Source organism: Lepisosteus platostomus, chromosome 5, assembly GCF_059453375.1.
Source record: "Lepisosteus platostomus isolate fLepPlt1 chromosome 5, fLepPlt1.hap1, whole genome shotgun sequence".
Taxonomy (NCBI): domain Eukaryota; kingdom Metazoa; phylum Chordata; class Actinopteri; order Semionotiformes; family Lepisosteidae; genus Lepisosteus; species Lepisosteus platostomus.
In genome coordinates this window covers 19481931-19493414 of record NC_142615.1, presented here as the reverse complement: position 1 = coordinate 19493414, position 11484 = coordinate 19481931, and the positions used below count along the sequence as shown (strand labels likewise).

Below are 11484 nucleotides of genomic sequence, written 5' to 3'. Positions count from 1 at the left end.
ACCCCAGACTGGACTGGACTGAAGCTGAGGGACCCCAGTCTGTGCTGGGCCGAAGCTGAGGGACACCAGACTGTGCTGGACCGAAGCTGAGGGACCCCAGACTGGACTGGACCGAAGCTGAGGGACCCCAGTCTGGACTGCACTGGAGCTGAGGGACACCAGACTGGACTGGAGCTGAGGGGCCCCAGACTGGACTGGACTGGAGCTGAGGGACACCAGACTGGACTGGACTTTTGTAAAGCATCAATAAAATGTTTTTAAAAAAAATCTGTTTAGCTTTTGGTTTTTTCCCTCCCCCCCCCCCCAAGGTTGCTGCTGGGAGAGGTGTGAGTGGGGCCAGCAGGGGGCGCTCTCACCCTGCGGTCTGTGGGGGTCCTGATGCCCCAGTATAGTGACGGGGGACACTGGACTGTAAACAGGCGCTGTCCTTCGGATGAGACGTCAAACCGAGGTCCTGACTCTCTGTGCTCATTAACAATCCCGGGGTGTCTCTGGAGGAGAGTAGGGGTGTTACCACAGTGTCCTGGCCTGATTCCCCCCCTGGTCTTGACCCATCATGGCCTCCTTATCACCCCCCTCTCTGAACTGGCTCCATCCCTCTGCTCTCCTCCCCACTGAGAGCTGCTGTGTGCTGAGCGGACTGGAGCATCATCCAGGTGGGGGCTGCACACTGGGGGGGCTGGAGGGGATCCCCCTGACCTGGGAAGAGCTCTGAGGGGAGGGTCCAGACTTATTAATTATTATTATTATTCGTGCTGCACTGGGCTCCTGTCCTGGCAGTGAGAGGGGGACTCTGTGATCAGGACAGATACTTATGACTGTATAATAATACACGATAGAAATGGAAAACAGGGTAGCGCTGTAGTCTCTTCGAAACGTTTTGAACTGCCAGAAGAAGTTTTCACAACCCGGACTCGTGAAGGTACAGGTCTTCTCCCATCGTCCGGAGCAAGGTGAGAGGCCACCCCCTCGGGGCGCAGTATCCCCGATGCACCCCCCACCCCCCACCCCCCACCACCCAAAACGACACACACTTCTGTGACGATTGGGAGACCATGGTTCGACCAGCCCCTGCGGTGGAGGAAACGACCCGCTGGAGGTTCACGCAGACTCCACACAGAAGGGTCACCTCGGCATTTATTCCAACAGCAAAACAACACCAGAGAGAAATGGTCTCCGAAAGAGAAGCGTACACCGGGAAAACCGGGACACCGGGACTGGTGTCCTATCCAGGTTGTGTGTGTGTGTCCTGTGAGGGACTGGTGTCCTGTCCAGGGTGTGTGAGTGTGTGTGTGTGTGTCCTGTGAGTGACTGGTGTCCTGTCCAGGGTGTGTGAGTGTGTGTGTGTCCTGTGATGGACTGGTGTCCTGTCCAGGGTGTGTGAGTGAGTGTCTGTGTGTCCTGTGATGGACAGATGGTACCCAGCCTGGACACCCATGAGACACTGGCTTCCTCAGAAGACTCTCACGGAGGGCACACTGTCCCTAACCCGGGTCCAGAAGAAACTACAGTGATCTAAAATTCCTGCGCCTCGGAAGGGTTTATGACGTCTATGTCCGGCGCCCGCGCCCGCGGACCGGCGGTTCGGCGTCGCGCTCCGCAGCTCGAGCTTCGGTGCGAGACAGGGCGGGAGGGAGTCGATGTGGCCTCGGCGCCATCTTTGCTGGTGAGTCAATTGTGACCGTTGCGGTACAATAAACCATCAATAAACCTTTTCCCACCCCGACCAGTATTTCTGTCGCGGCCCACGTCCCTTACAATTGACAAACTATAAAAAAACAGTAGGCCTTCGCAACATTACACGCCATTTTTTTTATTTTAAACGTCCGTTAGATACGCAGGTGGCTCGATACCTGTCTTAACCTCGCCGGCGTCTTTATACCGGCAAGTGAATTTTATTTGGGGTCCCTCAGAATTGTGACAGAAATGTCAGTGAGCCACAATAAAAAACGAAACTTTTTTTTAAAGGCGAGTAATGGATTTTAAGAGTAACCGTGTAGCGACTGACGTAAGGAAAAAAAAAGTTGTCTTTCCCTACGAAGACGTTTTGGTACAGGACTTTCTTTAAATATCAGTTGTGCATAGCGTTTTACAAAAAGTTGATGATGATCTTGGAGATAATTGCAAAGGAAAATTGAGATAACTACCAAAACATTACGTGTGAAACGACAGGACAGAACTTTGAACCCACAAAGAAACAAAGGTATGAAATATTGCCTCGTCATGGGGGGGTTGATAATTGTAATAAGTGTTCCTAATTTTCGTAAAGAAATGTATATTATGGGAGTCACACGTGAGATTTAGTGTATATACGTTTCATATTGTGCATATATACGGGGTTAAAAAGTGGAATGAGTATGATTATAAACTCGTGTGTCCTATAATCAGATCATTTTTGAACAAGCTTTGATTAGACAGGTGAAAAACAACATCATAATATATTCTCACGTCTGAATATCAGCTTCTCCCCTCTGGCCAACATTTCAGGGCTCCCAGGTGTAGATCCCAAATTGAAACAAATATTCATTTGTTACGCAGTTAAACAGTTAATAGAAGTGAGTGACCAAGTTAAATAAAGGTGGGTCAGTGTAAACTGTTTATTCTGGACCAGACTTCGTCATGTGTGATATGTCATGACTTCTTATATTAAGTTTTATCTTTATATTTAGTTCTACATGTGTAATAGATGCGATGTGTGTCCATAAAAAGGTTTCTCCAGGGGAAAATCAAGTTGGTTTTAAAACCGTGTTTCCTTTGTAGGGTACGTTTGCATTCCAAGTGTGGGGTTTTTGCCTTTTTATCATATTTTGGATGTGAATCCGTGGTATTTTTGCTGAGACAAGTTGCCTTTCTTATACGCGGAGGGATCTGCTCGTGAGATGTCCGCCCGGTCCATTTCTGAGCTCAGTATAAGGTGTAGAAAGCATGACTGTCATCATAACCCGCCTCTCACCCAGGTGTGGAATAATGTTGTGACTATTGCTTCAGCAATAACATGCTGATTGCATGTTTCTAGATGGGTATAAGATGGGAGATCTCAACTACTGAGGGGCTGAGCTATATAATTGCTAACACTTATATAGCGCTTTTCTGGACACCCCACTCAATGCGCTGCACAGGGAATGGGGTATCCCTCTACCGCCACCAATGTACAGCCCCCACCTGGATGATAATAATAATAATAATAATAATAAACTTTATTTTATATAGCGCCTTTAAAGGTGGCTTCTCAAAGCGCTTTACAGGATGACAATAACAATAAATAAGAAGACTACAACAATAAATAAGAAAATTTCACAAGACAGGACACAATTATAATTACAACAATACAACAATAACAATAGAGGAGACTGTGGAAGATGGTATTAAGAAGAGCAGAGTGGTGAAGAATGGAACCAGTTAAGTAAAGGCTTTTCTGAAAAGGAGGGTTTTGAGTCTGGATTTGAAGGAGTTTAGAGAAGGTGACTCTCTAATATCCTTGGGCAAAGAGTTCCAGAGCTTGGGGGCATAGCAGGAGAAGGCCCTGTCGCCCATACAATGTAGACGGGCTTGGGGGACAGTAAGGAGGGCAGAATTTGAAGAGCGGAGGTTGCGAGGTGGGGAGTAGGGCGATAAAAGTTCAGACAGGTATTGAGATGCCAAGCCATGTAAAGCCTTGTAGGTGAGCATGAGGATTTTAAAGTCTACGCGGAATTTGACCGGAAGCCAGTGCAAGGACTCCAGGATAGGAGTAATGTGAACACTTGCACTAGACCTGGTCAGGATTCTGGCTGCTGAATTTTGGACATACTGCAGCTTGTTCAGAGTAGATTTAGATACCCCAGGGAGCAGAGCATTGCAGTAGTCAATTCGAGAGAATACAAATATGTTGATCAGCTTTTCAGCCACAGTTAATGATAGCATAGGGCGTAGTCTTGCGATATTTCTAAGGTGGAAAAAAGATGTTTTGACAGTATGCTGTACATGTGGGTCGAATGTTAAGCCAGAATCGAATATAACCCCAAGGTTTTTCAATTTTGATTGGAGCTCAAGTACAGAGCCATCTACAGACAGGGTTACAGGACTGGCTTTACGAAGTTGATGGGGGGTACCAATAAGCATGACTTCAGTCTTGTCACAGTTAAGATGAAGGAAGTTTTGAGTCATCCAAATTTTTATGTCAGAGATGCAATTAGATAGAATAGAGACAGCCACATCAGTGTCGGGTTTGGTATGGATGTATATTTGAGTATCGTCAGCGTAAAAATGAAAGCTGAGGCCATGTGATCTTAAAAGCTGACCAAGTGGGAACATGTAAATGCTGAAGAGCAAGGGGCCCAGTATTGAGCCCTGAGGGACACAAGACTTGACAAGACCAATTTCAGACCTGTACCCATTGAGAGAGACAAAGTGACAGCGATCAGTGAGGTAAGACTTAAACCATTTGAGGGCAGTGTCAGAGACTCCAAACACAGTCTCGAGACGAGAAAGCAAGATGTTATGGTCAACAGTGTCAAAGGCAGCACTGAGATCAAGAAGGATGAGTATGGAAAGAGAACCAGAATCAGAAGCTATTAGGAGATCGTTGGTGACTTTGACTAAGAGGTGGAAGGCATGCAACTATGATGCGACGGCAGCCATAGTGCGCCAGAACGCTCCCCACACACCAGCTCTCAGTGGGGAGGAGAGCAGAGGGATGAAGCCAGTTCAGAGAGGGGGGTTATTAGGAGGCCATGATTGGTAAGGGCCAATGGGAAATTTGGCCAGGATGCCTGGGTTACACCCCTACTCTTTTCGAGAGACGCCCTGGGATTTTTAAAAACCACAGAGAGTCAGGACCTCGGTTTTACGTCTCATCCGAAGGACGGCGCCTGTTTAGAGTATAGTGTCCCCCGTCACTATACTGGGGTATCAGACCGCAGGGTGAGCGCCCCCCTGCTGTCCCACTAACACCTCTTCCACCTCTTATTAGCCAGTGAAAAATGGTAGCTTCCTCAGAGACACCGCAGGAAGACAGGAGTTTGTGATGAAAGTTCAAGAGGGATGGCCACACCCTAGTTCGGTCAGACTCGGGTGTCGATATTTTAGCAATCACTCCTGACTCCTCTCCTGAAACACTGTCAATACTGCACGTGATACCCCTCTCTCCCTCGCGTCCCTCTCCCACCCCGTCTCCACCTGTGTAGCTGCCCCCCCGGGTCACTCCTCCTCGCTGTGCAGGGGGGGTCCCAGCCACCTCGTCCTCTGGCCAGGAGCCCTCAGCCAAGCGGGTTCAGCCAGATCATCACTCCATGATCCTTTCAGTATGCTAAATTCCTGGTGTTGTTTTTTTTCTCCCCAGAAAACTGACTGTCCGCCCCACCTCTGCGCTAAGTGGACGATGAAGTCAGGTTCCAGTGTGCCTGGTGTTTACAGATAATACTTCAGACTGGTCGGCCTCACCTCGGGGTGTCTGGGCGTTTGATATTATACAGTTGCAATGCTGAGGCCTGTGACTGTGATGCTGTAAGGCTACAGGAGTCTCTCTGGAGATCCTGAGTGATTTCCGGCGTTCATGCGGAAACACAGCCCCACCCTCCCGCGGTGTCCAGTCCGCAGAATTTCCTGGAGACGTGGTCTTGCCGATGGGGGACCCCGCCAGCGAGAGACTATCTGAGGCACGATGTTCTGTACGGTTCAGTTAATTAGACGCGCACAGATGTTGAGCTCATCGTCCTTTTAATTGTGCCATCTATGCTAACTGTAGCCGAGATCGAACTATCAAGGTGACAGATCAATAATTTTAAATTAAATAGATGCATGATATTGCTAGCGCTGATGCAAGAGGCAAGTCAGAGGAACTGAACACAGAATGGATAGGAGTCGCAGTGAGTGAGAGAGGAATGAGCTAAATTATTTAAGAGAATTAAACCACTGAAGAACAGGAGACACAGTGAGAGAGAGGAGATCACAGGAAATACCTCAGTAACAAACATACTAACACACAGGACAGGAGACACAGTGAGAGAGAGAGGAGATCACAGAGAATCCCTCAGTAACAAACCCACAGGACAGGAGACACAGCGAGAGAGAGGAGATCGCAGGAAATTCCTCAGTTTTAAGTGCAGACAACCGGACAGGAGACAGAGTGAGGAAGAGTAAATGAAACACAGTAGGATTGATAGGAGACAGGTTATGAAGAGATGGGACACATCTCTTCATAAAGAGAATGGGAGACCTCCTGGGAAAAAACTAAGGTTGCTGCTGGAAGAGGTGTTAGTGGGGCCAGCAGGGGGCGCTCACCCTGTGGTCCACGTGGGTCCTAATGCCCCAGTATAGTGATGGGGACACTATACTGTAAAAAGGTGCCGTCCTTCGGATGAGACGTAAAACCGAGGTCCTGACTCTCTGTGGTCGTTAAAAATCCCAGGGCGTTTCTCGAAAAGAGTAGGGGTGTAACCCCGGCGTCCTGGCCAAATTTCCCATTGGCCTTAACCAATCATGGCCTCCTAATAATCCCCATCTATGAATTGGCTTCATTACTCTCTGCTCTCCTCCCCACTAATAGCTGATGTGTGGTGAGCGTTCTGGCGCACTATGGCTGCCGTCGCATCATCCAGGTGGATGCTGCACATTGGTGGTGGTGGAGGGGAGACCCCATTACCTGTAAAGCGCTTTGAGTGGAGTGTCCAGAAAAGCGCTATATAAGTGTAAGCAATTATTATTATTATTATCTCGCTGAACTCGCTGGCTGAGTTAATTGACGCTGCTGTTTCTTTGGCAGATGAAGTCGGGGTCCAGAGTTTCGCTGACGTGGCAGAACCGTCCCAGCTCGGTCTCCTCCCATTCCTGCAGGTCAGTGCCCCTTCAGTCAGACCCTGTGTTCGGGGAGACACACAGGGAAGTCGCACACTGTGAAAAAAGGCTCCAGAGACATCGCTGAACCACAGAATAGCTCCTGAGCATTTGTGCACCTTTTGGAATTCTTCACCTATAGTGAAAGGTGAAAATAAAACCAAGAATGGGTGACGCGTCTTTACACAGAGGCGGATGGGGAACAAGCTGCCCAGCCTTGTTGTTGATGCCGATACCCTGGCTTCTCTCCAGATACAGGTGGATTAAATCATGGGTCCAATTAATCACTAACTACCAGACAGGCTTGAAAAACCGAATGGCGTTCTCTCGTTTTTAACCTTTCTTCAATTCTTAGAAAACCTGCACGCAGAAAAAAAATAATTTGCATTTTTTTACTACTTCCAACGGTCAGGTCTGTGGGTATTTAAATCTGACTAGAATGTGTATTGTTCAAAATCTCTTGTTCACTATCAGTGTTGTTGTTTTCAGTGTCATTCTCATTACTCCTGTGGGTTTTATACTGTGGTAAAGAGTTAAAAAAGTCCTCACTTTGTGCTGCTCTCGGTTTGTTGACGGTGGCGTACTCCACATCACTGTTGGGTAGTGTGATGTCTGTAGAGAACAGGTTACGGGTCAATACTTATGTTAACTTATACTATACAGGATAAGACTTACATTAACACCATACTGAACAACAGGGCTCACTGTTCACACGCGTATTGACACTGTTCAGACGACATGATTCACTGTTCACGCTTGTATTCACGCTGTACACAACAGCAGGACTCACTATTATTACAAATGTTCACACTTGTGTTAAAACTGGACAGAGCAGCAAGAAGTTATCATGATGTTTTATTTCTGCTAGTTTAATAGATAGAAGTAAAAGATCCTCACTTTGTGCGGCTCGGGGTTTGTTGACTGTGGAGTATTCAACAGCAGTATCTGTCTGTGTTAATTCTGCAAAGAATAAAACACGTGTTCTCACCCGTTAACACTGTGCAGAGCAAGAGGGAATTCAATGAGTTAACACTGTACAGAACCGGACTCACTGTTCACACTTGTATTGACACTGTACTGAACAACAGGACTCACTGTCCACACTCATATTGACACTGTACTGAACAACAGGACTCGCTGTTCACACTCGTATTGACACTGTACAGAACCGGACTCACTGTTCACACTCGTATTGACACTGTACTGAACAACAGGACTCACTGTTCACACTCATATTGACACTGTACTGAACAACAGGACTCGCTGTTCACACTCGTATTGACACTATACTGAACAACAGGACTCACCGTTCACACTTCTATTAATACTTTTTTGATCAACAGGACTCAGTGTTCACACTCATGTCGACACTTATCACACTCGTATTGATACTGTACTGAACAACAGGACTCATTGTTCACACTCGTATTGACACTATACTGAACAACAGGACTCACTGTTCACACTTATATTGATACTTTTTTTATCAACGGGACTCACTGTTCACACTCGTTTCGACACTGTTCACACTCGTATTGACACTGTACTGAACAACAGGACTCGCTGTTCACACTCGTATTGACACTATACTGAACAACATGACTCACCGTTCACACTTATATTGATACTTTTTTGATCAACGGGACTCACTGTTCACACTCGTATTGACACTGTACTGACCAACAGGACTCACTGTTCACACTCGTATTGACACTGTACTGAACAACAGGACTCGTGTTGACACCGTTCACACTCGAATCGACGCTGCTCACACTCGTGTCGACACTTGACACTCGTATCCAGTAAGCCTTTGCTACCATTATCAAACACAGAAATCGTTATAATTTAATTTTAAAAACATGGCTAAGCATGGGTTTAAAGTATATTCAACAGTGCAGGTGCATTCAAAGAAATAGAGTTTCCCAAGCACTCGGAAAGAATTACCATTTCCAAAGATGTCTAGTCTCAAGCATTAACATCCAAAGTACCTGTCTTAGCTGGGGCAGGAAGTTTGCCAAGCCACCTGAAAGAATTACCATTTCAAAAGATGTCTGTTGTAAGCCAGGTTCAATCATTACCATCCAAAGTATCGGTCTTCCCTTGGGGCAAGAGGGTTTCCTGTGTGTCTAGGATGTGTACTTCCCTTAAATAAAGGATGAATATGGGTGCCATAGGTATTAAATCTCTCAAAGCTCAGAGTTAAACTAAAACCCTTGGTGAGTGTGTTATAACATGGATGGGTATTTATAGTCCAGTGCCTCCTATTTTTACAGGATCTAATCGTTAGGTAAACAGATTTTCTCACAAGACGTTATTCTCCCCAGTCTCGATTCTAAACCTACAGTCGTTTCAGCATGTCTGGTTTCGAGACATTCGAATAAAACCAAATTGTTTCCACTATTGCAACTAATTGTATAAATTACAATTTATAATAATTTATAATAATACAAAAACTTTTTAACTACTTTTACGTCCACTGTACTGTACTTATACGTTTCAGACGCTCTTATATTTTCCAATCTCCTTAAGTTGATTTTCGTCAAGTCTCTTTAGTTACGTCTCTAGCCAGTCCCGCTGGCTAAACACACTCACACCGTTATTTAGTAGACCAAAACTCACAGTTACACACATACATGCCGGCACACAAATTCATAAAACACACATACACATCGAGAATATATTATTTCTCTTCGTAATACAATGTGCTGTATTCTTGTTTTACTTCTACATGAATCATTTTAATTCCTGAAGCACACTCCAGGTTCGCTGCATTTCTAATTTCGGGTGCGGTACTTTAGCCCACCGGTCAATATCTTACGGTTTTGGATTTGATCGTATGGGGGAAATCAGGGAAGGTAGGTGCGATTGCAGACCCCCTCGACGGGGTGCGAGACAGTGTTAGAGTGGCGCTGTCATCAACGGCGCCAGCCCCTGCTACATCAAGTTCTTTCCCACTTCGAGTGAGAGTACAGATCTGCGGGCGCCCTCCCTCTAACAGGGAAGACCCTGATACGTCTTTATCACATTCATACCAAGTGTTATCCCAATCAGACCCCCCTTCTCCATATGGCCACTGAGGGAATTGATCCCAATTATTTTCGTTTCCTGCCTGTTTGTTCCCCTGTGGGAGAGCAGGACATAACTTAGTCGCCGGCTGCAGCACATTAACCAGTGCAGCGTGACCAGGAGTTAATTCCTTCTTTAGTTTCTCATTCTCCTGTACTGCCTCTTCTAGCTTTTTTTTCTATACTCTTTCGTAGTGAGTAAAGTATCTTTTCTTCCGGGTTTTTGTTTTCCCCGTAAACACACTTTTAAATCACATCCCATTTTCTTTTTTTTTTCGTCATGTATCTGCCACTACTGGTGCCGGCCGTGCACCAGGGTGGGAGCTACATGCTTGTGCTTTTGCCAATCAATACTCATATGCTTTCTTTACAGGCGTCTTCGCCCCAAATTCCCTCTGACAAACTCAGCTTTTTCCATATTTTTCTCCTTCTTTTCCGTCAACTTACACTTTTCCGATATTTAAACGGACCCTTCCACCACTTTCTCAAACCATCAGTTAGCACACATGTTCGGTCTCTTTAAGATTTACTTTTGTCGTGTGTGAGGTAACAGCTCATTCAGTAGGGGGATGTTTTCACTTGGAAAAACCTGTGCATTACTGCACTCATTCAGCTAAGGGCGTCTGTTACCTCCAGATCTAAATGCCTCTCTGAGACTTTAGAGAGGACTTACACCGCACTGTTCACAGGTAAGAAACGAGACCTCGAAAACCCCCTTTCTTGATCAGTAATTCACCATCCCCAGAACGCCAGCATCGTTGCTTTTGCCCCGGGGTGGACTTACGCACTGAGCTCAATCAGGGCGATTCTCGGGTCTCAACGTCCTTTAAATCCTGCTACTTAATGCTTTGCTCTTTTATTATGAGGTGTGTTTATGTTAGTGTCGTGCGTGTGTATATGTATTTCACAAACAAGGAAAACACCAAAAACATACATACATATATCTCTTCTACTCCTGTTTCCTTTAAAACAAAAAAAAACACGCAACGCCAGAAACCACGCCACTCCAATCTGTGCACGATCAAGGTGTAGCTAATCTCAGGACCCCAGACGTAATTAAAGCCCACACCAATCCTGGATTATACGTGCATTTAATGCACCACTCAGCTCCAGAACCCCGGGCGCAATTAAGGCCCACACCGATCCAGAGCCACAGAACTCCGGGTGCAATTAAGACCCACACCAGTCCTGAACTACGTGCATTTAATGCACCACTTGCTCTAGAACCCCGGGCGCAATTAAGGCCCACACCGATTCTGAGCCTCAGAACTCCGGGCGCAATTAAGACCCAAACCAGTTCTGACCTTCAGAACTCCGGGCGCAATTAAGGCCCACACCAGTCCTGAACTTCACGGTAAGGGTCCAAAACCCGTTCAAAACTCCACGCGCAATTAAGGCATACACCAGCTTCAAACGGCTGTACACAATACCGCGGAACCCCTGCCAGACCAAATTCTGGGCTTACAGCAAACAACCCATTACATACACCTGTGCCTTCCCCGGGCCAGAGGAATTCAGAAACTCACGTTTACTCCGTCATCTCGGGCGATTCTCGCAGGGAGCAGAGATTTCCCAATCGGTCAGAGAGAGTCGGGACTTTTAAATA

General features: G+C 46.4%; 1 long non-coding RNA gene across 1 annotated transcript; it reads left to right on the top strand.

The window, feature by feature from the left end:
* Positions 1–1614: 1614 nt before the first annotated feature.
* LOC148664551 (uncharacterized) lies at positions 1615–5736 on the top strand. The gene is made up of 2 exons (XR_015936523.1): positions 1615–1666; positions 5321–5736. It is a non-coding gene; the product is annotated as an uncharacterized LOC148664551 (long non-coding RNA).
* Positions 5737–11484: the final 5748 nt, after the last annotated feature.